Source organism: Protopterus annectens, chromosome 9.part0, assembly GCF_019279795.1.
Source record: "Protopterus annectens isolate FY-2018-M chromosome 9.part0, PAN1.0, whole genome shotgun sequence".
Taxonomy (NCBI): domain Eukaryota; kingdom Metazoa; phylum Chordata; order Ceratodontiformes; family Protopteridae; genus Protopterus; species Protopterus annectens.
In genome coordinates, this window is record NC_056743.1 from 741,296,102 (window position 1) to 741,323,179 (window position 27,078).

The 27,078-nt window shown below is 41.0% G+C and overlaps 1 protein-coding gene across 6 annotated transcripts in view; it reads left to right on the forward strand.

Annotated features, from left to right (window-relative positions):
* Positions 1–27,078, forward strand: part of LOC122811493 (circularly permutated Ras protein 1-like) — a 1,239,209-nt gene that overhangs the window by 353,929 nt on the left and 858,202 nt on the right. The window lies entirely within an intron of this gene.

A 27,078-nucleotide genomic window follows, 5' to 3' on the forward strand; every position in this document is an offset into this window, starting at 1 on the left:
ACAAGTGCTCTTCAGCAATTACATTCTGCTAGCCAGTAAGCCATTAGACCTCAGGAATTTCTTTTAAAAGTGTTCAGATTTGTAAAGTAATACTTACTTTTTGCTGTATTTGGATTTATACAACTAGTATTCATTTTTCTGATTCCTGACTACTGATCTGCCATTGTTACCTGCTGTTATTATACCTGGCTGATAGTTTCCTTTCAGCAATTTCCTACTCCTTTGGCTCTGCCGCTCCTTCGGCTCACTCCGCTCCCCACCCTGCCCCAAATGCCACCCGCCCCTGGGACCTCTACATTTATCCCCGCATAACCACACCCACCACATTCCCTAGCCAATCAGAACATATTCTTCTCTCCACCCACTCCATAGCAGTCCACTCCCACACCCATCCTTTCCCTCCCTGAACACATACCTACTGTATACAATCCCCACTCATCTCAACATGTCCTACACTCACCTTCCTCTCCTACTACTAACTCTTCTAACTATTCTTACCTCTGCCTACCTCATAACCTACTATGAGCAACCTTTAAATCCTACCTTTTGTACTCCACACAAACATACCCTAGCTACCCCCCCAACTACACTCACAACCCATCACAGTCCCATATACAGCAACTCATATCTTGAACCTAAATATCATCGTCTCTCACACATCAAATACCTTATTCTTTGACTCACAAAACACTTGCACAGCATCAAAACCTCACAACTAACTAACCTTATTCATGGTTTATCATTAATTGATGGGGACATCCACCCCAACCCAGGCCCAAACACAGACATACCATCCCCTAATTCCCAAACTATGAAACATATGTCTACACCACAAACTAAACCTCCCAAATCTCTCACAATAGCTCATCTTAACATCCGTAGCATATGTAACAAACTTCCTGCTCTTCATGCCCTACTAGAAGTCCAACAGTTTGACATTCTCTGTCTTACTGAAACCTGGCTTAAACCCACAATAAAAGATAACGAAATTATCCCCCCTGGCTATAACATCCTAAGACAAGATCGTCTTAACAAAAAAGGTGGAGGAGTAGCTATACTCTTCAAAACTGGACTGGAAATAAGTAAATCAGCCCTTACCCCACCACATGACTCTAATGTTGAACTGATTATTTCCAAACTCTCCCTAAACTCACACAAAACTATTAATATTATCTGCACTTATCTTCCCCCAGGCAACAATTCCCCCATATTAGAAGACCTACTAAACTGGTTTTCAATTAATCTCCTTCAAGCTAGGCGACTTTAATATTGATTGGAACATGTGCAAACAAACTAATCCGTCTACCATTATTAACCTGCACGGATTCCATCAAACCATTAACTCCACAACTAGAACAAATAAAAACAATAACAAAGAAACCATTCTCGACTGGATCTTGACTAATAGTCCCCAACAAATGTATTCAACAGGTACCCTCCCAGACGACCTTAGCGACCACTCTCTCACATACATCATTAGGCACAAAACTCATCTAACAACACCTTACCTAATTCGCTCATCTCGCAGCAAAAAACATTTTAACCTTCAGCAGTTTCAAAACGAACTCAGCTTGATTAACTGGTCACCGCTAAAAACTCTCCCAATAGATGAAGCTGTTAACCACTTTAATAATACCTTTCTTACTATTCCCAATCATCATGCCCCCATCCGTTCTATACGAATGAAATCTAAGACAGCTCAATGGCTAACAACCAACACCAAACAACTTATCCTTAGTAAGAATAAAGCTTGGACTAAATGGAGAACCACGAAAGACTCTTTTGATCACCTTAGCTTCAAACAAAAAAGGAACAAGACTAAGCTTGCTATCAAATAAGATAAAAGGAACTATTACACCAAGCTACAGCAATCCTCCCACCGCCAACCACAAAAATTTTGGAAATCGATTAACTCACTGCTATCCCCCGGCAAGGTTGAAACCCCCAACCCACTAGGCTCCTGCCCTGACTCTCCCCTACAAACAGCTAACACATTCAATAACTTCTTTACTTCAACCATACTTAAACTGGCCAACCAACAAAGCCCTGACCCCTCTTTACTAGGTAATACTAACTGCACTCCACCTCTATTTCAACTTAAACCCATACCTACTTCCTATATTCTTAATTTACTTCAGAAACTCAAACCCTCAACCCCCTCAGCTGACAAATTGCCAGCAGAATATCTCCAGCTAGGTGCTAAAGCTATTGCCTACCCTATCTCTATTCTAATCAACAGAACCATAAAAGAAAGTGCTATACCCTCACTCTGGAAAATCTCCCACATCATCCCTCTCTTCAAAGGGGGCGATTCATTTGAGTACTCGAACTACCGCCCTATAGCACTGCTATCTCCTATTGCTAAAATAATGGAGAAATGCATCCACAAACAGCTTTTAAATCACCTCCTATCTAATAACCTTCTAGCTACTTGCCAACATGGCTTTCGTCCCTACCATAGCACTTCAACAGCCTTATTATCCTTCATAGACTCCATTAATATAAACCGGAATAACAATCTTCTTTCATCTGCATTCTTTGTAGACCTGTCAAAAGCCTTTGACATGGTGAATCACCAACTCCTCCTACATTGTTTAAAATCTCTCTCTCTCAATAATCTTGCTTTAAGCTGGTTTACTTCCTATCTTCAGAATCGGAAACAAGCTGTTTTATGGAACAACAATCTTTCCGAACTTCTCCCTACCACTTTAGGAGTACCTCAGGGCTCCATCTTAGGTCCTCTTTTATTTTCCATCTTTATTAACGACCTGTATCTAGCCACCCCACTAACTACTTGCATTCAGTACGCCGATGACACCACCATCATCTGCTCTGCCACAACCCAAGCTGACCTCCACTCACTTACTCAGAAAACTTTTACCACCATAGAACAATGGTTCTCTAATCACTGCCTTCTCTTAAACCCTAAGAAAACTAAACTTCTCCTCTTCTCACCCACACACCTGTCTCCCCCTATTAGTTTCACACTTACTTCTAACAATGGCACCCTTATCTCTCCTGACCAAACAACCAAACTTCTAGGAGTTACTATCGACAACCTACGAAAATTTGATTTTCATATCAACTCTATCATAAAAGCAACTAACAAAAAATTAGGTTCTCTCTACAGAATCAAATCTTTCTTAACTCCTGAAGCAAGAACTACCATAGCCAGAACATATCTTATCTCTACTCTACTATATGCATCCCCCATATATACTAATCTTTCTAAACATAACATCAATAGGCTTACAACAGCCTATAACAACATTGCCAAATTTGCCACTGCCTCTCCATATAAAACACATCACTGCCTGAACCTCCTTAACCTAGGGTGGCTGGAGTTACCTCACCTAATTCAGTACTATCAGCTTACAACTGCCCATAAAGCCCTTCACCACCCAGAAAAGATACCAATGCTCTCCACCCTGATAAAACCCTATAACAACCTAAAACCCTACGCTCTTCCAATAAAATACTGATTCAAACCTCTCTATCAAAGAATACAGCAGGTGACTATATTTTCCAACTCAGTTGGTAAAATTTGGAATCAACTTCCTACAGACCTCTTAGCCCAAACTTCTATCACACTATTTAAAACTCAACTGAAACATTTTCTAACCAATCACTGGCTTTGCTCTTGCAATAACCCTAGCTGATCACGCATTCTCCTACCTTCTCCTGCATCCTTTGCACTGTCTCCCAACTCTATTTCTCCATTTTATTTTTCATCTCTACCTAAGAAATTGACTCTCTCAACTTCAAACTAAAATTTTCTAGTAACTCTATCTTTTGCTTTTAAACTACTTAATTATTTCTGTCTCACATTTTATATACCTGTATTGAAGAAATTTGATAGTCTCTGTTTTCACCTTTTGAACTTAATGAAAAGATAGCCTAAATGCCTGTTTTAGTTGCGTCTTAAATTCCCTATGTAATTATGAATGCCTGTTTTAGTTGAATCTCAAATTACCTATGTACTTTGACCTGTACTGTAGAAATTTGATAGTCTCTGTATTCACCTTTTTGAACTTACTGAAAGGAAAGCCTATATGCCTGTTTTACTTGTGTCTTAATTCCCTGTGTAATTTTAAATCCCTGTTTTAGTTGTGTCTTAAATTACCTATGTACTTTCTATTTTTGTTATTATGCATTAGATAGTGGAGCTTTTCTCCTCGGGCCTCCACTGAAAATGGACATGTATCCAGTTGGACTAGCCCGGTTAAAAAATGATGAATAAAATAAATATATATATATATATATATATATATATATATATAATCGGTGCATACCAAGTCCTCATTCTGAAGGAGGTATGGGCCTCCTCGAAATTGATTTCATATGTAAATATGCAATCGTAGGACTGCGTGTGTATCTACTGACCTCACGAGATCCAAATATAGTGAACGTTTTGAAACATGAAAAAAAGAAATCTAAAATGGATTCCTGCTTAGTTTAGCAGAAGCATATCCATGCCAATCAGGAACCAATCAGGAATGGAAACCAAATGAGAAGTAAACAAAAACAGATGTGCCAAAAAGCAAAAGAAATATACAAGGAGAAGGATCAGATGAGAAGGCAAGAAATGTAGAAAAGGCATAAATATAGTTGCAAGTACAGAAAACTCCTGGAACAACCTCATGTCAATCAGAATCTGCCGTATGAATGGTTGAAGAGAGGTAAATTTAAACCACAAGATGAAAGATTAATATTAGTGGCCCAGGATAGTGGACTTTGTACATATTGGTTTACAGAGACAATTGAACATGTGGGAGAAACAGATAGATGCAGGTTCTGTAAAATAGAAATGGAAGTGGTCCCACATCATGGTGCTGGATGTGATGCATTAATGGCAGAGGGCCTGTACACTGAAAGGCATAATAATGCGACAAGACTGTTGCACTGAGGATTGTGTGCAAACATTACAATATTGAAGTAGCTGCGAAGCATTGGAAACATAAGCTGCAAAGCGTTATAGAGAATGATGAAGTTTATATCACATGGGATTACCCATTACCAGCAGTTAAAAAAACAGATGCGAGAAAACCAGATAAAGTAGTCCATGAAAAGAAGACAAAAGTAAAAATTGATCACTGAAATTCCTACACTCTGATTACAGTATCCTATGTACAGTGAGACCCTGAGTCTTTATAAATAGGATTTGCAGGCAGAAACAAGGGCAATGTGGAAGAAGGATACTCACAGTTCAATAGTAGTAGGAGCAATGGGGTCTCATATAAAGGAATCTACAGTCTTATTTAGATATGCTACTAATACATGTAACTCCATATAAATTGCAGGAGTCTGCTCTGGACACATTGTGGGTGCTGTGAAGAGCACTTCTGGCTGACATCAAAGATTGAAACAATACAAATTTCATGAACGTTAATCATACTTTGACTTAAGAACGGGGTCCATTCCCATCATGGTATTAGAAATCAAAAGACTTGGAGAAATTAAACAGTAAGACCCAGCCACGTGTAGCACATTTAAAATAGAAGAGTACTTATGACGGCATAAGAAATATCAGCCACCTGATAAAATATGCTCAATCAGTATACACAATCTACAGAGGTAAATCATCTAAATAACTCCACATTAAAGAGAATTATTACTAATCCAGAGGTTTGCTGCTGGCAAACAACTTTGCATGCGAGTGCTTCATCTACAAATGCAGTCCCTGGTGACCTTGAAGAATAAAAGGCCTCTGTCACATTAAAAAATAGTGTTCTGGTGATAATTGCCATAACATTTCCTGAACTATATCAGCTATGCAGTAGGAAATGTTTGGCAAACAATGACAACAGGTTATTAGTTGCTAGGCATGGAGTCCTCAAAATCATTAAGGAGCCTAATCAAATTCCCAGTTGTTCCAAAGCATTAGTCTGTTTAAATTACTTGCTCAGCGTCACACGGAGTGGGGGGGGGTGTAAATGAAAGAGGAAGGATTCAAACCCTGCACCTTTCTCACAGGAAGCAGCTCATTAAAAAGTCAGAGCTTTAGTCCTCTTTACTAACTGCCAGACTAACAGTTTTTATCTAAATGCAGAAATCCTTTACAATATAAGATCACGGTAATGTGCAACCAGGACTACATAACAGATGCTGAAAATCAGACATTTCTGATCATCACTCTAAATAATGCAGACAATATGCTTGGTCAGATGTAAAAACCCTTTACAGTTGCTTGAGGCTCTAAAAAAGTACTCCAAAAATATATTACTAAAATCCCACATGTTTTGACTGTTTTACACAATCCAGGCCTATTAACGTGTTAACTCATTCTCTGGTGTAGTGAATAAAGCAGAACAGTTGGTCAGTAACAATGCTGTAGAAGTAGATTTTGTAAAACAACCCACAAGTCGTACACAAATTAGAAATACTACTGCATGTAGCATACTGATTTTTTTTTTTTGATGGTGGTGGGGTTTTACATGCTCGCAGGACATCTACATCTCATTTTTGACATCCCTATGTCTTCTCTGTTAGACTAGCAGACTATTATAAATCATTTAAAAAGTTAACAGAACAACAGGTTTTAAATCAGTATGTATTAAATGAAATTGGGTTTGGCATTTTGATTAAGGCTGTTATCCCTGTACCTAAGGTACAGGCTTAGACCCTGACAAGCCCCATAACTTGGGGATTGGCATAATAATTGAGGTGTTTGCCTCACAGGCTCAAGTACAGGGTTTGTTTTTCACCTTTGGAATAGAAATTAGCTAGACCTAAAATGGTCTGCAAAGACAGTTAGCATAGTACTTACATATGAATGAATTAAAAAAAAAATAAGTGGGGTATTTCTCACACACATGCACACAACATGAATGCTGCTTCATGTACACATGCACACAACATGAATGCTGCTTCATGTACACAGTAATCTGCCCATATCTATGTGGAATAAATGTGAACGCTGCTCCATTTATACTTGCTGTTACTGTACTCTTGCTTTGAAGTCTCATGCCACATTCATACTTATTCCTATTTTATTGACTGAAATCGGTAAGCAACAGGATGTGGACTGGGCAAAGCAGGAAACTTTTTTAATTCTTAAAGGAACAGTATGTAGTCAGTCAGAAAAGTAAGTAAACTTTTTTTAATTTAATGTTGTGACCATGTCCCCATGCCAGCACTGGGCCCTAGGCAGCTGGCTATACTGCCTAGTGCTGGAGCCAGCCCTGCATGTGATGTGTCAGCCATGCAGGGATAGGCTTTGTTTGAGAAAGAGGTTCTGGAGGCAGCATAAAGTTGTGTTGCACTTGGTTGCTGCATAGTCCTGATCTTTTGACTATTCTAAGGACAGAAATTGCAACTCTTGAAGTTGTTGGAACTAAAAGCCCTGATTGGGGGGAAGAGGATATGTACCAAGTCTGAGGCTGGGGTACCTCTGAGTAGTACTTATACTCTGAAATACAGCAATCCCAGAATCACTGTATATGAACAAAGGAGGTATGAAGGGAATCTCTTGCAACAGTGTTTTTAATTTGTGATAAGGTTAAGATTTCACTGCTTTTGTTTGAGATGCAAGTTAGTTTATAAAGTTTTGATACTTATATGACAGAGTTTGGCACTTCTGAAAGGGAGCCAAAACCAGTAGTCCAACCTCTGTCAGGTAATAGATACTGACTCAGGGTGTGGCCATTCTGAAGATGCATGCTTTCAGCATTTATTACCTTTCCTTTTAGAAAGTACTCTGTTGTGGGTATGTGGTTTATTTTCTTATGTGTACTTTGAGTTTTGTAGTACTGAACAGGTATTTACCATATGCACATATATGCTTAGCTGACTATATCTTCAGACATGTCCATTCATTTTGTATAATGCCAGACAGAATAACCAGCTTTATCAGATACAGCTTGGATACAATTAAAGTATTTGGAAAAATTGAAAGCAGATGTGGTTAATGCTAGCATTACCAGTGCTCCACCAAAAGTATTGGTAATGACAGCTGCAGCTGTTTTTGCTAATCAGTGATAAAATCCAAAGTTAGTGTTGAATTTCTGAATACAGCTTTCATGACCTGCCATTGATTAACAGCCCAGGTGTTGGAGAAGTAGATGTGACTGGCTAGCAGCCACTATTTCTTACCTTAGGGGAAGAGGGATGTGGGCTTTTGTCTCTGCAAGATTGCTGTAGTACAGAAGTCAGAGTCCAGTTGTGTGTCTGGGACACACACGCACACACACACATATCTTTCTAATGCCACTTGTGTACAAAATATGATGTCATTACTTGTGCATGGCTGAAGGGAAGTGTTTAAGACTAAAAAGAAAACTCCAGCAATCATGAAGTATGACAGTTATACTGGCTGTCAGGCCGGTATTGATTCTTGCATCTCCTACCATGCTGGTACACTCTTGAGGAAGAGGCACCATATGGAAAAATATTCTTTGTCTGGGGCATCCCCTTACCATAAAAGATAATTTTTTGGCCTGAGTGTTCAGCTACATGTAGTATTAGTAGATCTAGAAGTTCCTGAAAAAAGCAGCAAAGAGTTGGGATAGAAGTATATACAGAATAAAAAAACATGTTTAGTACTTGGTGGCTAGAGTTCAAAACAGCAGGAAAATTCTACAAATCTTTAAGTCCAATGATTCACAACTTATTTTGTGCTTAAGAATAAGTATGTATTAGCTGATGTCTTTCCTTAAATGACTGTTGCAGTATTCCAGACTCTTGGGTTATCTTGTAAAATAACCTGGACGTCTGTCAGGGTACCGAAGCCAAAAACCTTCTATAGAGTCATATGTCCAAAGTTTGACCTAAGCCTGTGGGCATACAGGTACATGGACGTACGAGTGCAGATGCTCAGACTATCTTGCTGCAAGTCTGAATGCATCTGTCAGTCTGTTCTCTGCATGGTCATTGGTACCATTGGCCTTCACTGGCTCAGATTAAGTACCCCATCGAGGAATTTTCCTTATTTTTTTCTCACTTGCATTGCTGTTTGCTGCTCTATTAAATGTCATGTAGAAGGGGAAGTGAGCTTGCTGTAGGCAGATTCCCTACAAAGATCTTTACTGCCATGCCTTTCTGCTTAGCTGCAGAGCACGATTACAAAAATTGCTCGATCTGTCAGTCTTTTGTTCCAGTGACGTTAAGAACACAATTTTCATCTCTCAACTCCTACTTGGAAACTCAGCACCTTAAGTCCTTGCCCAAGCAGAGATGACAGATCCCTCCACCCCTGAAGTCCTACCCGTTTAAAAGAAAAAATGTTTAAGAGGCCTAAGCCTGATGTAACTGCTGTGTTGTAACACATGGTGTGCCCAACACTTCCTTAGACTCCAGCTGCCTTGATCCCACCTGGAGGCTGGTATGGCATCTTAGGTTTGCACTTTCAAAATGACTAAAGTTACTGATGATGGTAAGAAGGGAGAAGTTCATTTAATTATTTCCAAACAACTCAAAGGCATATCATAGATCCTCATTAGACAGGAAATACCTGGGTTGCTCATTGAGATTGATCAGGTTTCAGAGCCTCCAGATTTAGTTAAAGCAAACATTACACCTATGAAAACAAAACAAAAAAAAAAAGTTTCTTCCCTATAGAAAAGGAGTGGATGGATTTTATTTCACAGAGCCTGTTTAAAGTCATAACACTCAGGTCTCTGTCCTTTGCAGGGTCTACTTGTATCACGGTTTCTCCATACACTCATATTTCTTCTGAGGGTGAAGAGAATGACTCATACTCTGAGCATTCCTTGGGCCTATTCATCTCAGATCAATTTGCTAAGCCAGTTGGCCTCTGAGGATGAAGATTCCCTTTCTCCCAACTCCCCTGTTGAAGAGGCTTCATTTGAGGAAACTTGGTAATATGATGAAGCATTCTGAATGGGAATCGAAGCAGATTACTGAAGTCCAAAAGAGATACTACAACATCATGGAAATAGGAACACCTACTCCAGCACCTGTGACACCTGTTCTGGAGGCACTGAGGCCTTCTTGGATGCCTTTACATCCACTGTACCTAACTCTCAACCAACAGCCCCTAAAAGGCGTGATAGATTTTACAAGGTACTGCAGATCATTCTGTGTTTTCCTTGACTACAGACAATCCTTCTAAGCTACTTTCTGCTTCCAGTGCTCTTCCTTTGGATAAAGACAGCAGGGCAATGGGCATTTTGGGGAAAAAGGTTTATACTTCTTCTTCTCTGGCTTTTAGAGTTCTGAATTATCAGACCCATGTGACTAAACACTTACCTATTCTGGGCAGTTTAAATGAAACTTTGTCCTCCCCTGAGGAACATACAAACAGCAGGCCTTATCTGTGGTAGATCAGGTTTCCCCGAGTAGCTGAGCACAGCATAAAATGCAGCTATGATGCAAGTATAATGCAGTAGAGACTTCCTCCAGTGCAGCTGCTACAGGTTCTGTAATCAGAAGGTATGCTTTTTTATGTTCTTACCCCCTTCCAGGTGACATTAAGGAAAAAATGGTACTCTGCTTTAAATAGGAACCTTTTGTTTGGGCCAGAGGCTGCTAGTGTTTTCAAGCAATTACAGGAGCTAGGTAAAATCATGAAGGAATGTAGAGAGATTTGTAGTACCTCAGTGTCAAGTTATCAGTGGAATTACCCTACAAAACCTACCTCCTTTGCTCACAAGGAATCTAGACCTTCTTATAAGGTTCATAAAGTGACTGGGATAAATTCCAGGACAATCCAGACAGGTATATTGGATCTGGGAGGCCTCTGTACCTAGACAAGTCTGTCTGATTATCTTCTGCACCCCGCCCCACTCCTCTGTTCATCTCTACCCCTCTGCAAAAGGCTTAATTTATCCCTAAAGTTAGGCTACTCATTACCTCAGACAAATTAGTTCTTTCCATCATAAAAAATGTGTACAAAATGACTTGGAAAGAAGTTCCTCTATTCATTGGTATCTCTCCTCCACCTCCTCACATTCAAATACAGCTTGCCATATCCCATCATTCAAACCTTGCTTGACCAAGGCACAATAGAACCAGTGTCTCCACAGTATGTTGGAAAAGGATTCTATTCAAGACTTTTTGTAGTCCCAAAAAAAAGGAGGAGACTCAGCACCTTTCTCTTGGTTATTTCAAGATGTTATTCCTACAAACATTACTTCCATTCATCCTTCCCCCAAGACTTCCTGGTGTCTCTGGACCTAAATGATGTCCATCTCCACATTTCCATTTACCCAGCTTGCAGGAAATTTATGATGTTTTCTGCTGGCTGCTCACACTTTCAATTCTCTACTTTGCCTTTTGGGCTTTCTATAGCTCCCAGAGTCTTCACAAAGTTCAATGCCTGAGTAATTGCTTTCTGCAGGGCTCTGGGAATCCAGATATTCCCTTATTTGGACAACCTGTTAGTACAGCCATCATCTCAGCAGACTCTCTTGACTCATCTCAACTTCATCCTGTCCACACTTCTGGCCTGGGTTTTGCTGTCAACCTAAAGAAGTCTGTAGTGGTACCACCCCAAGTACACGTTTTCTCGAGGTGCAAACTATACACCAAATTCATGCAGGCTTTCCTTCCAACAGACAAAGTGCAAAGCCTAACCAGTTACTTTGTCTCCCTTCTTCCTCTTAAGTCCTGCATGGCAAGGGAAATTATGGCAACAACCATCCCCATGGCCCCTTTTGCCAAACTCAATATGAAGAAGATCTAATGGTACCTGAAGTCCACCTACTCAGTCCCCGGACAGAGAGTCCTCTCCTACCTTGCTTGAAGAAGAAAATACTGTGGTGGATATCACAGATAAAGCTCAACATTAGTCTACCCTTCAAACCACAGACTCCACAACAGGAGCTGCAGATAGATGCATCAGATGATGCATGAGGAGCATGGACAAGCAACCTGACAGTTCAAGGGCAATGGCCTACAAATCTAAGATCGGAGCACATCAACCTGAATGGGATGAGGTCAGAAAGAGAGGTTGTTGTATGCCTTCCCATCACTTCTTCCCAAGGTCTGATTAAAGATCCAAAGATCTTACTGATGTTTCTCTGTTGGCCAAAGCAACACTGATTCTCTTTTCTCTTCCACCCAGCCAGTGGCCATCACCAGAAGCTTCCCTCCACAGTGGATTTTCTTGCAGCAGAAAGGCTCACTACTATATCTCAATTTGGCTCTCAATCTGACATTATGGATGATAAGATTTATAGGTTCATAGGTTGGTACTAGGCTATCAGCCCTAGGGCCTATACAAGCCTAGCCATAACAATTCCCTGGCTATTTCTTCCCACATTATTTACTTTCCTGGACCCCTGTCTAGCAGGGTGACTGACGTGATCCCTGGGGTGAATTTCCTTTCTCCCATCCAATCGTCAAGGTTCCTCTTGAAGAGGTTCAAAGAGGCACTCTGCTTGACATGTATGGGCAATCTATTCCAGAGTCTGGGGAGTCTCTGGGTCAGGAACCTATCCCTCCAGCATGTTTTGTTTATTGTGATGACAAGGTTTAGATCCCTGGAGCGTGTAGCTCTGAGGGATTGGGATTTCTTTAAGTGTAGCATGTCCAACAGCTCTGGGTTTGACATGGCCTTGTATGTTAAGCAGAGATCACCTCTGAGTAGATGATATGCGACAGAGTATAGCTGGAGTTTTTTAAGGCGGTCAGCGTAGGGCATCTGCTTTAGGCCTGTGATTCTTTTAGTGAGGTATTTCTGAGGCCTTTCCAGTTGTTGCAGATGTCTTGAGAGGTACATACCAAATGGGGTGTTGTATTCTATAATGGGTCTAATGAGGGATGAGTACAGTGGGACAATGACCTCCTTTTTTCTGGATGAAAAGCCCTTCATGATGAGGTGTGCCACATAGAAGGATTTCCTGACTGTTGTGGCAATGTGGTTATCGAAAGTGAGACCACTGTCCACCTGTGTCCCTAAGTCTCTTATCACACTTTCTGTGTTTAGTGTACTGCCACCTATATGGTAATTCATGGATACATGTTTTTTCCCAAAGGGGAGAACAATATATTTCTTGACATTGAGCTTGAGCCCATGGCTCTGGCACCAAGCATCTGTTTCTGTAAGGCCCTTTTGTAGAGTATCCACATCATTTGGGGATTCAATAATGGCTCCCAGTTTGCAAACTTTGTTAGCCAGAGTCCCTTAGTGTTGACCTGTACTTCAGAGAAGTAGATGCCAAACAAGAGCGGCCCCAGGACTGAACCCTGAGGTACTCCACTTGTCACTTGTCTGGAGCTGGATTTGGAGTCGGCTACTTTTACAGTGTGGGTTCTATCAGTAAGCCATTTAGCAACCCATTGGGTGACATAGGGATTATTGCCCAACTTAGTAAGTTTATCTATGATTCCAGAGTGGGGGATGGTGTGAAAGGCCTTGGCAAGGTCTAGATAGGCTGTGTGGACCACCTTACCCTTGTCCATGGCTCTGGAGACTGATTCAAAGAAGTCAATCAGGTTCAGGAGACAAGATTGGCCCTTCACAAACCCAAACTGGGTGGGGTCCAGTGTTTGAAGGTTGCCAATGTCTTTGTTTATAAGTTCCATGATAATACGCTCCATGGCCTTGCAGATACGGCTTGTCAGACTGATGGGGACGGTAGTTTCCGGGATCCAAGGTGGATCCCTCCTTGTGGATTGGGATAACTGTAGCTCTGCGCCACTCAGTGGGCATGAAACCTGAGGTGAGGCTATGATTAAACATGACACTTAGGTGAGGTGCCAGTTCATATTGTAGTTCATGTAGTACACAGCCCGGGATGTCATCTGGTCCCATGGATGCTGTATTCTTGGCTTTAGAGAGTGCGTTTTGTACCTTTGATCCCTTTCAGACACCAGTCTCCTGAGTATGTCATTAAGATTCTTCAGGAGACATGAAATGTGACTACCAGGAAACCTTGCATAGTAACATGGAAAATATTTACTATATGGAGTTTAGCTAATTAACAGGACCCAGTACAATGGTCTTCTCTTATTTGTTTGAGCTGTTGAATCTAGCCTAGCATACTCATTAAAATTCAAGTTTTGGCCATATCTGCATGGTTACATCTGGATCCTCCTCTTCTGGCCAGACATGAGGTAAAGCAGATATTAAAATGTGTACTCTACTTGAAACCTCCTAGTAAAGTTATCCCATCTGATTTGGACCTGCACTTTGTGCTGGCAAAACTTTCTCTCTCTCTCTGAGCTAGGAGCCAATGCCCCCTCTAAAATTCTGTACTTGGAAAACTATTCTTCTGGTAGCCCTCACCTATGTCAGATGAGACCCTGAAATGAAGGCCCTTATAGTAGCCCTCCCTTTCCTTATCTTTCATAAGGACAGAGTATCTGTAACATACAATCCTTCCTTCATGCCTAAAGTTATAAATTAACGGTCTCCCAATCAGGTCATAAATCTTCTCAGTTTCTTCCCTAATCCACAAAATAAGAGAAAAAGGATTCTATATTCTCTAGATATGAATAATAGCTCAGATTAGCATGGCAAATCCTTGCCTTTCCCAGCAAAGGTACATTCTACTAGAGCAGTGGCCTCATCTGGATCCTTTTAAAATGGAATAGACTCTAGAACATTTTTATAAGTAGCTACTTGGTCTTCTGTGCATACCTTCACCAAACATTGCTGGAGTTGAATGCCTTTTCTAAATCCAGAACTGCCTTTGCCAGGTAATTCTTCTCTAGATGTCTTGATAATTCTCCTCTATATCCCCCTAACACTCTTCACAATTTTTAAGCTTTGGAATACTGCAACAGTGATCCAAGGAAGAACATAGTAGGTTGTGTAAGAACTTACCATAACTGTAGATGTCTTACTGATTACTGTTGCAGTATTCCTTCTCTCTTCTTTGATTCAGCTTTCCTTTTACCTACTGGACTGATGGGGATCACGATTTTCTGCCTCTCCACTCTTAGATTACCAATTTATTTAGTCTCTCAGCCCTCTACAGGCTCACTGACTTTCAGATAATCAGAGGATTTTTACTCATATATATAGCAATCTTGCATATTCCTGACACTACTCCTGTTAATGAACACCACCTCCAGATAACCGGTGAAGAAGCCTCTACCACCCAAAAATACCTTTAAGTGTGCCTACTGTCTTATCAAAGGGAAGACTCAGTGTATGTTAATTAAACTAAATTATTTTAAGTATTTTACTATAATTTAGCTTTTAACTTGAGTGAGTTTTTCCTGCCTTCCATGTGAAAGCAGCCAACCACAGCCCACCTCCACCCCATCCCTTACTAGGTTCCTTTTCCCCCCGTTAATCTCTTCCACTTGCCCATTTAGACTCCCTTCAGTGAAGTAGGTATCCATGTCGTTTCTCCTGCCACCACTAGGTGGTGCTCCATACTTGCTTTTAGGCCTACTCTTACATTTTACTACAATTTTTTTAGTGGATTTCTTATATAACTAGACCCTCTTGGTTCCCCTACCCTGTTAACCTGTCATTTATTGCCTATTCCACACTTGCAAAGATTATTTTCATTTAGTAAGGTAAGCGAGCTTGTCTACCCTACCTTTTGCTGTAGCCATTACTACAGCTTCTGATTGTTAATAGTAGCTCCTCCATTCTTTGGCTTTTCCCGGTCCGGTCACCCTACTGGCTCACTCCGCTCCCCTACCCCCAATACCCACACACCCCAAATGCAGCTAACCTTGTACTTCTGCAACCACACCCCTTCCCTTCATCACCCTATTAGTGACTTCTGTTAATTAAGTGCCACACCCCCACTTCCTACTACTCCTTAAAGCAACTTTACACATCATAAGTCCTCTCCCTACCATCTCCACTCTAATCATCCTTTTGATAACTTTATACAGCTTTCTCTTCTACTGCCACCACTATATTAGCCTATAATATACTATTACCCTCAACTTACTCTACCTCTTATCCTACTCTTCCTAACTGCCTCAATACAGAAGACTAAATACACAAACCTATTACTCTTAACCACTATTCTAGCTTCTCTAACTATACCCAATACTCTTACCACCTATGAACATTATTCACTTACTGAACATCACCCCTACCAGCAAACTCAATCAGTTTCTCATGTAAACTCCCTCAACCACATAAACATAACCTCCACTTCTGTCTATATACTTCCAAAGTTTCATAGATTCTACCCATGTTATTTACTTCCAAGACAAGAAAACTCTAAATAACTATAACAAAATTCTAAAGATTATACAAAGACCTCAGCAACACCCCCTATTAGATGCTGATATTCATCCAAACCCTGGCCCCAATAATATAATTACCAGTGACCAGCACAATCAATCTTCTCATACTACCTTTACCCCAACAAGGCCCTCTAACTCTCTCCTGATAGCCCACCTCAATAGCCGTAGCATTAACAATAAAATCACCCACCTTCATGCACTCTTAGAAGTGCACTCATTCGATATCCTTTGTATTACAGAAACATGGCTAAAGCCTTCAACTCAGGACCAGGAAATTACCCCTCCTGGATATAATATCCTGAGATGTGACTGCAAAAACAAAAAGGGTGTGGGGGGGGGGGTGTAGCCATTCTCTATAAAACAGAACTTCAAGTTACATCCTTCAATGTGCATCTACCCTCGGATACTAATGCTGAAACCAGTACTGCTAAACTTCAAATCAACAACTGCAAATCTGTTTACATAATTTGCTCCTGTCTTCCCCCTGGAAATAACATCAATACTCTTGAAAACATCCTCAATTGCCTCCCTACTCATCTACCTCAGGAAACCATAGTGCTAGGTGACTTTAATATAGACTGGGCTACCTGTAACTCTCCTAACCCTATCACCTACATAAATCTGTATGTTTTTTCCCAAATAATAACCATCCCTACTAGAATCCATAAACCAGGCGGTAAGGTAACTACCCTAGACTGGATCCTTATAAACAGCCATCCTGACACATATAAACCAGGTACCCTTCCAGATGATATCAGTGACCACACTCTAACTTACATTTGTTTGTGTCTTTTGGCTTTTCCCTGTTAGGGGTCGCCACAGTGAAACTCCGGTCCGCTAATGATTGGCAGTTGATTTTTACATACTGGCTTGCCAGGCCTGATGCACAACCTTCAACGAAGGTACACCCATTCACGCATGTCTCCACGCAGAAGACGATCTAGCTGAGAATCGAACCGGACAGCGTCTTACTGTGAGGCGACAACGCTACCGCAGCACCACCACCGCTCTAACTTACATAATTAAACAAAAAAAACCATAGCCCACATTCAAATATTTTCAAAACCTCACGCTCTAAAAAACACTTTTATCCAGAGATCTTCCAAAATGAACTTAAGGTGTGTGACTGGTCACCACTACATCATCTTCAACTTGATGAAGCAGTGTCCTACTTTAATACAAAATTCCTACAAATTCTAGAATACCATGTCCCAGCTCTCTCTACTCGTATAAGGACCAAAATTGCCCTGTGGCTCATGAAATAGACTAGATAAAAGATCCTCCTACGTAATAAAATCTGGGCCAAATGGAGACCCTCTAAAAACCTAACAGACTACCTTTTCTTTAAACAGTTAAGAAATGCCACCAAAAAAGCAATTCTGCTCGACAAAAAAAACTTTTACCTTCACCTCCAACAAACCCACCAGTAAAAGCCTTAAAAGTTCTGGTCAGGCATTAACAAACTACTTCAGCCAGGGCACTCTAGAACTCCTGCCCCATCAGGTATCAGCCATAATAACTCTAAGCAAATAGCTGATGCCTTCAACGACTACTTTACTGAAGCCATTCAAACTCTAGCTAATGCACTACCCCCTGTCAGCACTAGCCCATTAAACACCACAAATAGCCCAGTTCCTTCTTTTCGTATACAACCAGTACCTACATCCCTCATTTGCACCCTTCTTCAAAAACTCAAACCATGCGCCCCTTCAGCTGACTGTCTACCAGCCGAATACTTGCAAATAGCAGCTAAAGCCATTGCCTATCCCATTTCCATCCTTATAAACAGAACAGTTACAGAAAGCACAATCCCTTCCATCTGGAAAGTCTCCCAAATCATCCCTCTACATAAAGGTGGTACTTGTACTGAGATTTCTAACTTTCATCCAACTGCCTTACTCTCTCCAATAGCTAAAATAATAGAAAAATGCATCCACCAACAACTACTTGACCACCTCCTCCACAATAATTTACTTGCTAATTGTCAGCATGGATTTAGGCCATTCCATAGTACCACAACTGTCCTGTTATCTTTTTCTGACTGTATAAACAAAAATCGTAACAATAACTCTCTTTCCTCTGCACTATTTATTGACCTTTCAAAAGCCTTCGACATGGTCAACCATCACCTACTTATTGATATGCTAAAAGCCCTATCACCTGATCCACAGGCATTACTTTGGTTTAAATCCTATTTAGAAAACAGACCGCAAGCAGTGCGCTAGGATAACAATCTATCTACACCCCTCCCTGTTAACATTGGAGTACCTCAAGGCTCTATTTTAGGCCCTCTTCTCTTTTCTATTTTTATTAATGGTCTAAATGCCAAAATTCCACAAGCCACCTGCATACAATATGCAGATGATTCTACTTTAATATGTTCTACTAAGTCCATAATGTCACTCCAAACCCTCACACAAACAGTATTTAATATTGTTGAAAATTGGTTCATGCAACATTGCCGCCTCCTAAACCCCAAAAAAACAAAATTACTTTTTGGTCCTACCCAAAAGTCACCACAAATTCACTTCACAGTAACCTCTAACAATGGAACTAGCATATCTCCAGACACTTCAACCCGACTCCTAGGAATTACAATAGACCACAACCTCAGCTATGACGATCATATTAATAATACTATAAAATCTGTCAACAAAAAAATAGGCTCCCTTTATAGAATCAAACCCTTCCTTACGCCATTAGCTACATCTCCTATTGCCCAGACCAACCTTATCTCTACCCTGTTCTATGCCTCTGCCATTTATACCAATCTGTCTAAAAATAATCTTAGCAAACTAGCAACCAGCTATAACAACATTGCCAGATTTGCCACTGGTGCCCCATTTAGAACCCGCCACTGCCGCAACCTCAAACAACTGGGATGGTTAGAATTGCAGAACCAACTACTTTGTCAACAACTTATTATCACCCAGAAGATCCTTTACCACCCTGAGAATACACCAATCCTCACTAATCTGGTTATCCCATGCAAAAATCCTGCAGCACTACGCTCGGCTAATAAGCTCCTAGTTTCCACTATTAAATCAAACAATAAGGCTGGGACTCGCTATTCACTAACACAGTGGGCAAAACCTGGAACCAACTTCCAAATGAACTCTCAACTCTTTCTTCCACACCGCTTTTCAAAAAATATCTTAAAGAATATCTTAAAGCACACTGGCTATGTCCCTGCTCTAAGCCTGACTAATATCTCATTCCCCATTCTGCTCTCCCTATACTTCTCTGCTCTGTCGGTCTGACACCTACCGGTGTTAACTAGTAAGCTAACGTCTAAATAATATTTAACTAGATTTCCTTCCTAGAACTCTAAGAGTTTACTTACTCTAAAAGTGCTAGCCCTCATCTACACTAGCTGTAAACAAGTTTGTACATCTGTAAACCAGGTAAAAAAAAAAAACTTTTATATTACGTTTGTTTTCTGTATTAGATCTTAGCCTAAGCCTTACTAAAGGACTTTGTATAAGTTTTTTTTTATGTATAACCCTGTATAAGTTTTTTTTTATGTACAATCTAAATAATGTACTGCAAATCATGTTACTACTGCATATAATGTATGTTATGTCACTGCCTATGCTTGGAGCTTTTCTCCCCGGGCCTCTACTGAAAATGGACATATATCCAGTTGGACTAGCCCGGTCAACAAATGTAAAATAAACAGGTTACAAGGCTATCTACCTGGAGGTCATTTCAAACCTAGCTGTTTCATCCTAATGTAATACCATACATATTCTAGTCAGTACCCAGGATTGTAATTAGTAATGACTGCCCATGTCCAGGAGGGTTGTGGGCACACTATCCCTCTAATGAATTTACTGTGCCCCATGCACTTGTCCTGGTTCCTTTTGAAGAGTATCATAGAGATGCTCTACATCACATAAATTAGCAGCCTATTCCAAAGAGACAGCAGTCACTGGGAGATAAATCTGTCCCTCCAGCATGTCCTGTTCAAGTCGCAGGCCATATTTAGGTCCCTGGAATGGGTAGCTCTAGTCCCATTTGATTTATGGGTGTGCTGCACATTCATTAGGTTTGGGCCGTAGATTGCTCTGGAAGCCAGCCATAAGTCTCCCCTAAGAAATCTATACAGTACTGAGTATAGTGACAAGGACTTTAGTCGGTTTGTATAAGGCACATGTTGGAGTCCCTTGATCTTCTTTGTTAGAAACCTCTGAGGTCTCTCTGGTTGCTGCAGGTGCTTTGTGTGGTACATGCCAAAAGGGGTGTTATACTCAATTATGAGCATGATTAGTGACGAGTATAGAGGGACTTTAACCTCCTTTGCTTTAGAGGTGATGCCTTTGCTAATCAAATGTGCTGCGTAGAAGGCTTTCCTTACAACAGTAGATCTGCATATGTATCTTCCCTATGACAGTAGACATATCTGCATATGTACCCTTATGCCTGCAGACTTGGATCATACATCAGATGTATGGCTCTATAGAAGACTTTGGCTTTGGTACCCTGGCTGGATGTCCAGGTTATTTGGCAAGATAACCCAACAATTTGAAATACTACAACAGTGATCAGTAAGACATCTATTGTTATGGTCAGTTCTTACACAACTGTACTTTCTAGATCCTTTCAGACTTCATAGGCAAACTGTGTAACATTCTTTATAGTAATTTGTTTTTTATTTTCACTGATTTGTTTCATCTTTTCAAAATGTTAGTTCTTTTCTTTTCTCATCAGTATTCTGTTTTTATTGGAAATGTTTTTTCCCCCAAGGCATGGTGACCCCACCCCGTAGTTGGTTATAATTATTTGGGGCAGTACAAGGTATAATGATGTAAGGTATTGCCAGATATGCCAGGAGAGGTAGGGTAGTAGATGTGTAACGTATGCAAGCATAGCTAGCTGGAGTTTTGTAAGGAATTGTATGTCATTTGTATATCAAACTGATTTGTATAGAAGGTTGTGTTAAAACTGTTTGTAAAGATGCTTGTGTTAAAAATGTACCAACAGTGGGTCCTGCTGGAGAGAGAAAAAATATACTTGTATGTCAGACTGTATTGTAACTGTTGAAATGAATATATTGTAACAGAGGATACTGGAACAGAAGAGGTTAATATTTAATCTCAATCCAGCTAACTTTGAAAATAGTCTGAAATTCAATTACCTGGTTTAAGCCAAAAAGATTGTATCTTACAGTTCTGATTGCAGCCAGAGACTAAGTGTCTGAAAACCAGGACTAGAAATCCTCCTGTATTGTCCTTTGCTGTGAACTAATTGCTCCCCTGGAAGGGTGGAAGTTCTGAAATGGTTTTATAGCTTTTAGATAGTATAACACATCTCAGCAAAGGTCTATCTGTGTGTATGGTAACACAGATATGCTAAATTCTGGCTCAGTTTCTAGCAAAGGGGGCATTGTGGGGAAATGGAGTTAGATGACTAGATGTATGTGATGTCATTCTGTGACCTAGCACTAAAATGATGTTTTAATACTAGATGAGATAGAAGTCTCAATGCAGTCCATTTTTGAAACCTGACAAAGAAGGATCACTCGCCTACTTCATCTTGCCTTGCTTTAGTAAGTACCCAGGGAATAGTAATTCTTTAGATCAGTCAGGAAAATATAGTGAAATTCGTTAAGTACTGTTTTTCTGTATCTATGCGACTCTGTCCATCTGTGATTTTAATATTTCCTGTGATAAAACTGTGGTGTTTATTGTAAATAGATATTTAGTATTTTCATGTTCATTTATTATTAAATATATTTAAACTTTTCATTGTGGCTGGTCTTTTATAGAATATTTTAACCAGTTTGTTCCTGAAACCCTTGCTGCATTGGTCAAACACTACCATTTGTATTAGTATTAATTCTACTCTGTTATAATTGGTACCCTTGCAACAGCCTTAGAGTAGCTGGCTTTGAAGTGTTCTGCTGGCAGTACCTACATTATTGTCTGGGCATAAGGGGGCAATCTGTGCTAGCCTTTCCCAGGTGCATCTGTGTGAAAATCATATCTCAGAGTCTGGATGTCAGCTGCTTGGAGCAGGGATACAGAGCACTGGTTCACAGAAAAGGTGGTGGAGGACTTCACTTGGATGAGGGCTCAACTCTACAGCTGTGCCACTGTGGAGTCTTACTAGGGCCTGGAGAAAGAGAGAGAGAGGGAAACCCAGCACCCCGACTGAGTGTGTTCCCTGTGTGCTGTTAAGGGAAATTGTGCTTAGTGTAGAGAGCTGCATCTGGAAATACTGTGTATCTGTTTTTGTTTCAAGTGCATGTCCCTCACCAGTGTGAGTGGTGAAGATTGAGACTCCTTGATTACTGGCCCAGAGTAGGGTCATCACATATTGGTGAGCAGTAGTGTGGATATTAATTGAACTTCTGTAGCCTGTAAGCAGTTGTTACTGAAGACGTGTGTACTGTCAGCAGCCATAAGGTAAACATACAGAGTTGCATTTTCAGAACAGTTGTATTTATTTTTTATAAGTTTAGTTTAGTCAGGGAAAGCAGGCAAAGATGTCAGTAGAGGATTATGGCAAGCTGACAAAGAATCAGTTGGCCAAGGTGTGCAAAGTCAAAAGACTAGTAACTTGGCTAAAGTGAAAATCATTTCAGCCTTAGTCGCAGCTCGGACCAGCAACCAGGAAGACAACCAGTCTGGTGATGGGGATTTACAGCCTTCAGGAAAAAGGACAGTTCACCTTTTCCTCAGAGGACTTAAAAATCTGGCTGGAGTTAGAGACTTGAACTGGAGGCCAAACCTTTAAAATTAGAATCAGTGGAAAGACTGTTGCATTTGGAGACTGAAGAAAAGGAGAAATAGATGGCATTGGTATCAGCAGAGAGACTGCATTGTTTGGAGGCCAAAGAAAATGAGAAACAGCACCAACATGAGAGGGAGATGCTGACTCTTTGTTGGGGTCATGGAGGTAATAGGAAGGGAATAACTGAACCCCAGAAGTAGTAAAGGTCAGTAAATGTCTTCCACAGTTTACAGAGGGTGATGATTGATAGTTTTGTATTTTAGAGAGTATGTAAATAATATAATGTTGACCAAGGGCTCTGGGTACCATTCCTGACCCCCTTACTTCATGGTAAAGCTATAACTGCTGTTTCTAAATTGTCCACTTCTGATTGTTTAAATTATGATAACTTCATTCCAATAAACAATGTTTTACTTTAACACTTGAAGCTTACAGAAAAGTTTTGTAAGCATAGAAGCAAGGCAGATGACAGCGTACGGGATTATATTCTTGAGCTAAGCACTTATTTTCATAGGTAGGTGGGTGTCAGGTCACCACTTTTCAAAGGCTGGCAGACCTTTTGCTGAGGGAACAAGCCCTTAACACTTTGTCTGAGGACATGAGAATCTGGTTCGCAAACTGGGAGTGTAACTCTGCAGATGAGCTGGAGAAAAGAGGGGATATCTACTTAGCAAACAGGGCATCACTGGACAAGAAGGGGATACCCAGTGCTGCACATAGACATAAGGGAAGCCATGGTGGGAAGCCTAAACCATGCCAACAGAGTCCACCAGTAATGGGAGAACTGCTAGTTCAGGTACATGGGCAGGATCAGGTCCAGATGTTTTAAATGTAACCAGTGGGGCCATGTAGCCTACAGATGTCCACAGAAGCAAGGTGAGGAACATAAGGTGGGAAGCCAGCAAGTGGGAATAGCAGAATGCCAGTGGTAAATTTACTGGAGACAGCAGGGGTACCAGACTATCACCTGAGTTTATATCCTATCTTGGTGGATGGAAAACAGACCACTGCTAAGAAAGGCACGGCCTCTGACATGGCCATTGTGAGTCTTGCAGTGGCAAAGATGAGCAGTACTTGCTTGCCAGTCCACTCCGGTCAGAGCTTTAGGAGGGACTCCATTCCAAATGCTTTTGGCCAGGGTTCACCTTGATTGGGAGGGTGCAAAGGGAAGCAAGTAAGTAGGTGTGTGAGGATATCCTGCAGATGCCCTGATAGGGAATGATTTTAGTAATATAGTACCTTGTGTGCATGTAGTTGCATGCAGTCACACATGGAGAACAGGCATGTGGGCTGGTAGCCTGGGGGAGACCCAGACAGACCCCACACCTGATGCCAAGGCTGATGAGGTGGCTATTTCAAGGAGGAAGCTACCCTGTAGTAGTGAGTCTGAAGGTGAGCCACAGCTGATGTTCCCTTGGACAGAGTGACTGCAAGGACAGAGATGAGTAGTAGTACCCAGGTTAACAGTGAGGCATCACTGTCAGAGGATACCAAACTTCCTTTGGAAGGGGAGCTGGGAAGGGTCACAAAGGCAGAGTTGAGACGGGCTAAGCTCTTGGATCCTACACCTAAGAGGCTTGAGGGGAGGTAGCTAGGTATGCACCTAATCCTCAAAGAAAAGGGGAGGCTGTATACTGGAACACAAAGGGTTGCTGTATAGAGAGTGGACCCCTGAGGGAGGTCTAGAGGGTGAGGTAATATAGCAGTTGGTAGTGCTTAGAGCCTACCATCTGCCACTTCTAGCCATAACCCATGACATTCCTTTTGCAGGTCATACGGGTGTAAAGCATACCAAAAGACATGTTATGCAGAACATTTTTGACCTAGGATTGCAAGGGATGTAACAGGGAACTGCAGGACCTCTGAGTACTACTGTAAAGTAGGCAAGGCAGAAGACCAGGTCAAAGCTCCCTTGATGCCTTTGCCTGTGATTGAGGAGCCATTTCAGAGGGTAGCTATAGATATTGTGGGGCCTCTGAGTACCACAAGTTCCACAGGGAAGAAGTATATCCTGGTGGTAGTAGATTATGCTATTGGGTACCCTGAGGCTGCGCTCTGTCCTCCATTGAGACCGAGAAGGTGGCAAATGCTTTGCTAGAGACTTTTGGCAGGGTAGATTTCCTGGGAGAAATACTGACTGAAAGAGGTGCCAATTTCATGGCAGACCTGCTGGCTTGTCTGTGGGAGTGCTGTGGGGTGAAGCAGTTAAAGACCACCCTTTGTCACTTCTAGGCCAATGCTTTTGTAGAAAGGTTAAACTCTACACTAAAGAGCACGCTACAGGCATTTGCAGACCAGTTTGAGAGAGTGGGACAAATATTTGCCCCATCTGGTATTTGCTTATAGAGAGTTACCTCTGGAATCCACAGGTCTTTTGCTCTTTGAGTTGCTGTATGGGCATAGCGTGAGGGTACCTTTGGATTTGATTCATGATGAGTGAGATGGTGAGTGTGAATCCCACAAGGGGTCTGTTGTGGCATATGTCCTCAGCCTTAGGACAAGGCTTAGGATGCTCATGGGCTTGAGCCAGGAGAACTTGGCAGGAAACCAACAGCAGAAAAAGGTATGGTATGACACGAATTCTCAAGCCAGAGAGTATGCTGTGGCAAAGCAGGTTATGGTTCTCGTTCATGTCAGACACACTAAGCTGCAGGCAGCTTGTGATAGACCCTTCAAAGTGGTAAGAATGGTGAGTTATGTTAACTACATGTTAGAACTGCTATGCAGGAGGCAGAGGCACAGATTGTACCACATTAGAATGAGAAAGCCATACCATGATTGGGAGGCCCTGGTGCTGAGTATTTGCAGTGGGCGGCAGGAGAAGTCTCAAACAGATAAGGTAGTGTGGACCCCAGCCTATAAGCAGGCATCCCAAAAGCTTAAAGGGGCTTTGGAAGGACCCCTCATGTTATCTAGTCCAGATTACAGCAAATAATTTGTTGTACAGGTGGGTGGTTTGAACCATGGGGTAGGGTTGTATTCGGCTAGGTTTCCTCAGAGGGAGAAGGACACCCAGTTGTATATCTCAGCCATAAACTCCAACCAAGGGAGGTTGCCAATTCAGATGAGATCTCAAGACAGGGTATAAGGTAATGTATTCCCAGATAGGTTCATTCCTCTCATGCAACATTTCTCAAGGGGCACTTGGATGTGATAGGAGGTACTGCTAGCCATGCCAGGACAAGTAGGGCAGTGGCTGTATAACTTATGCCAGCACAGCTAGCAGGAATTTTGTTATATGTCATTTGTATATCAAACTGATTTGTACAGATGCTTGTGTTGAAAATGCATGCTCGTGTTAAAATCTATCAACAGTACACTTTGCTGGAAGGAAAAGAAATGTACATACATTATTGTAACTGTTTAAATGTATACATTGTAACAGCATATTCTGGAAGATAAGAGATCAATCCACCTGACTTTGCAAAAAAAATCTTGACATTAAATTACTTTGAGTTAAGCCATAATGATGTTATCCCACTGTTTTGAGGAGAGCCAAAGATGCAACGTCTTTGCTAGAGAATAGGTTGTAGTTCCTGTAGGAAGAGTAGAGCTGTTTTATGGCTTTATGACTTGTCTGTGTGTATGGTAACACATAGCTGCTAAAATCCTGTTGGCTTCTAGTGATGGGGGATAGTGAGGGAAACAAAACTCGGATTACCAGTTGTATGTGATGTGTGTACACAATAATGTGTTAATATTAGATGAGACTAAAGTCTCAGCAGCATTCTGTGTTCTGTCTTGGATCTGACAACAAGGACCACTCGCCCATCTTGCCATGCTGTATTCAGTAAGTAAGAACAGTATTTATTTTAGTCAGTTAGGAAATAGATAGCGAGACTAGCTAAATACTGTTTTTTTATAACTGTGTGAAACTTTCCAACAGTGTTATTTTTAATATTTCCTGTCACTGAAACTCTGGTATTTACTGTAAATGCTTAGTATTTTCATGTTATTGTATTTATTATTATTAAATATATTTAGACGTCTCATAGTGGATTGTCCTTTTTAGAAAATATTTAAGCTCTGAGAGTATTTGCATACATTTGGTGATAACTCTGACCCCTCCTGAAAGCCTGTTTGGTCAACATTGCCATTTGTATTAATATTAACTTCACTCAGTATAATCAGATACCCTTTTAAGAGCCTTATAGTAACTTACTGGTGGCAGTGAAACTGCCTTATAGTCTGGGCAGAAGGTGGCATAGCTAGTAAATCTGT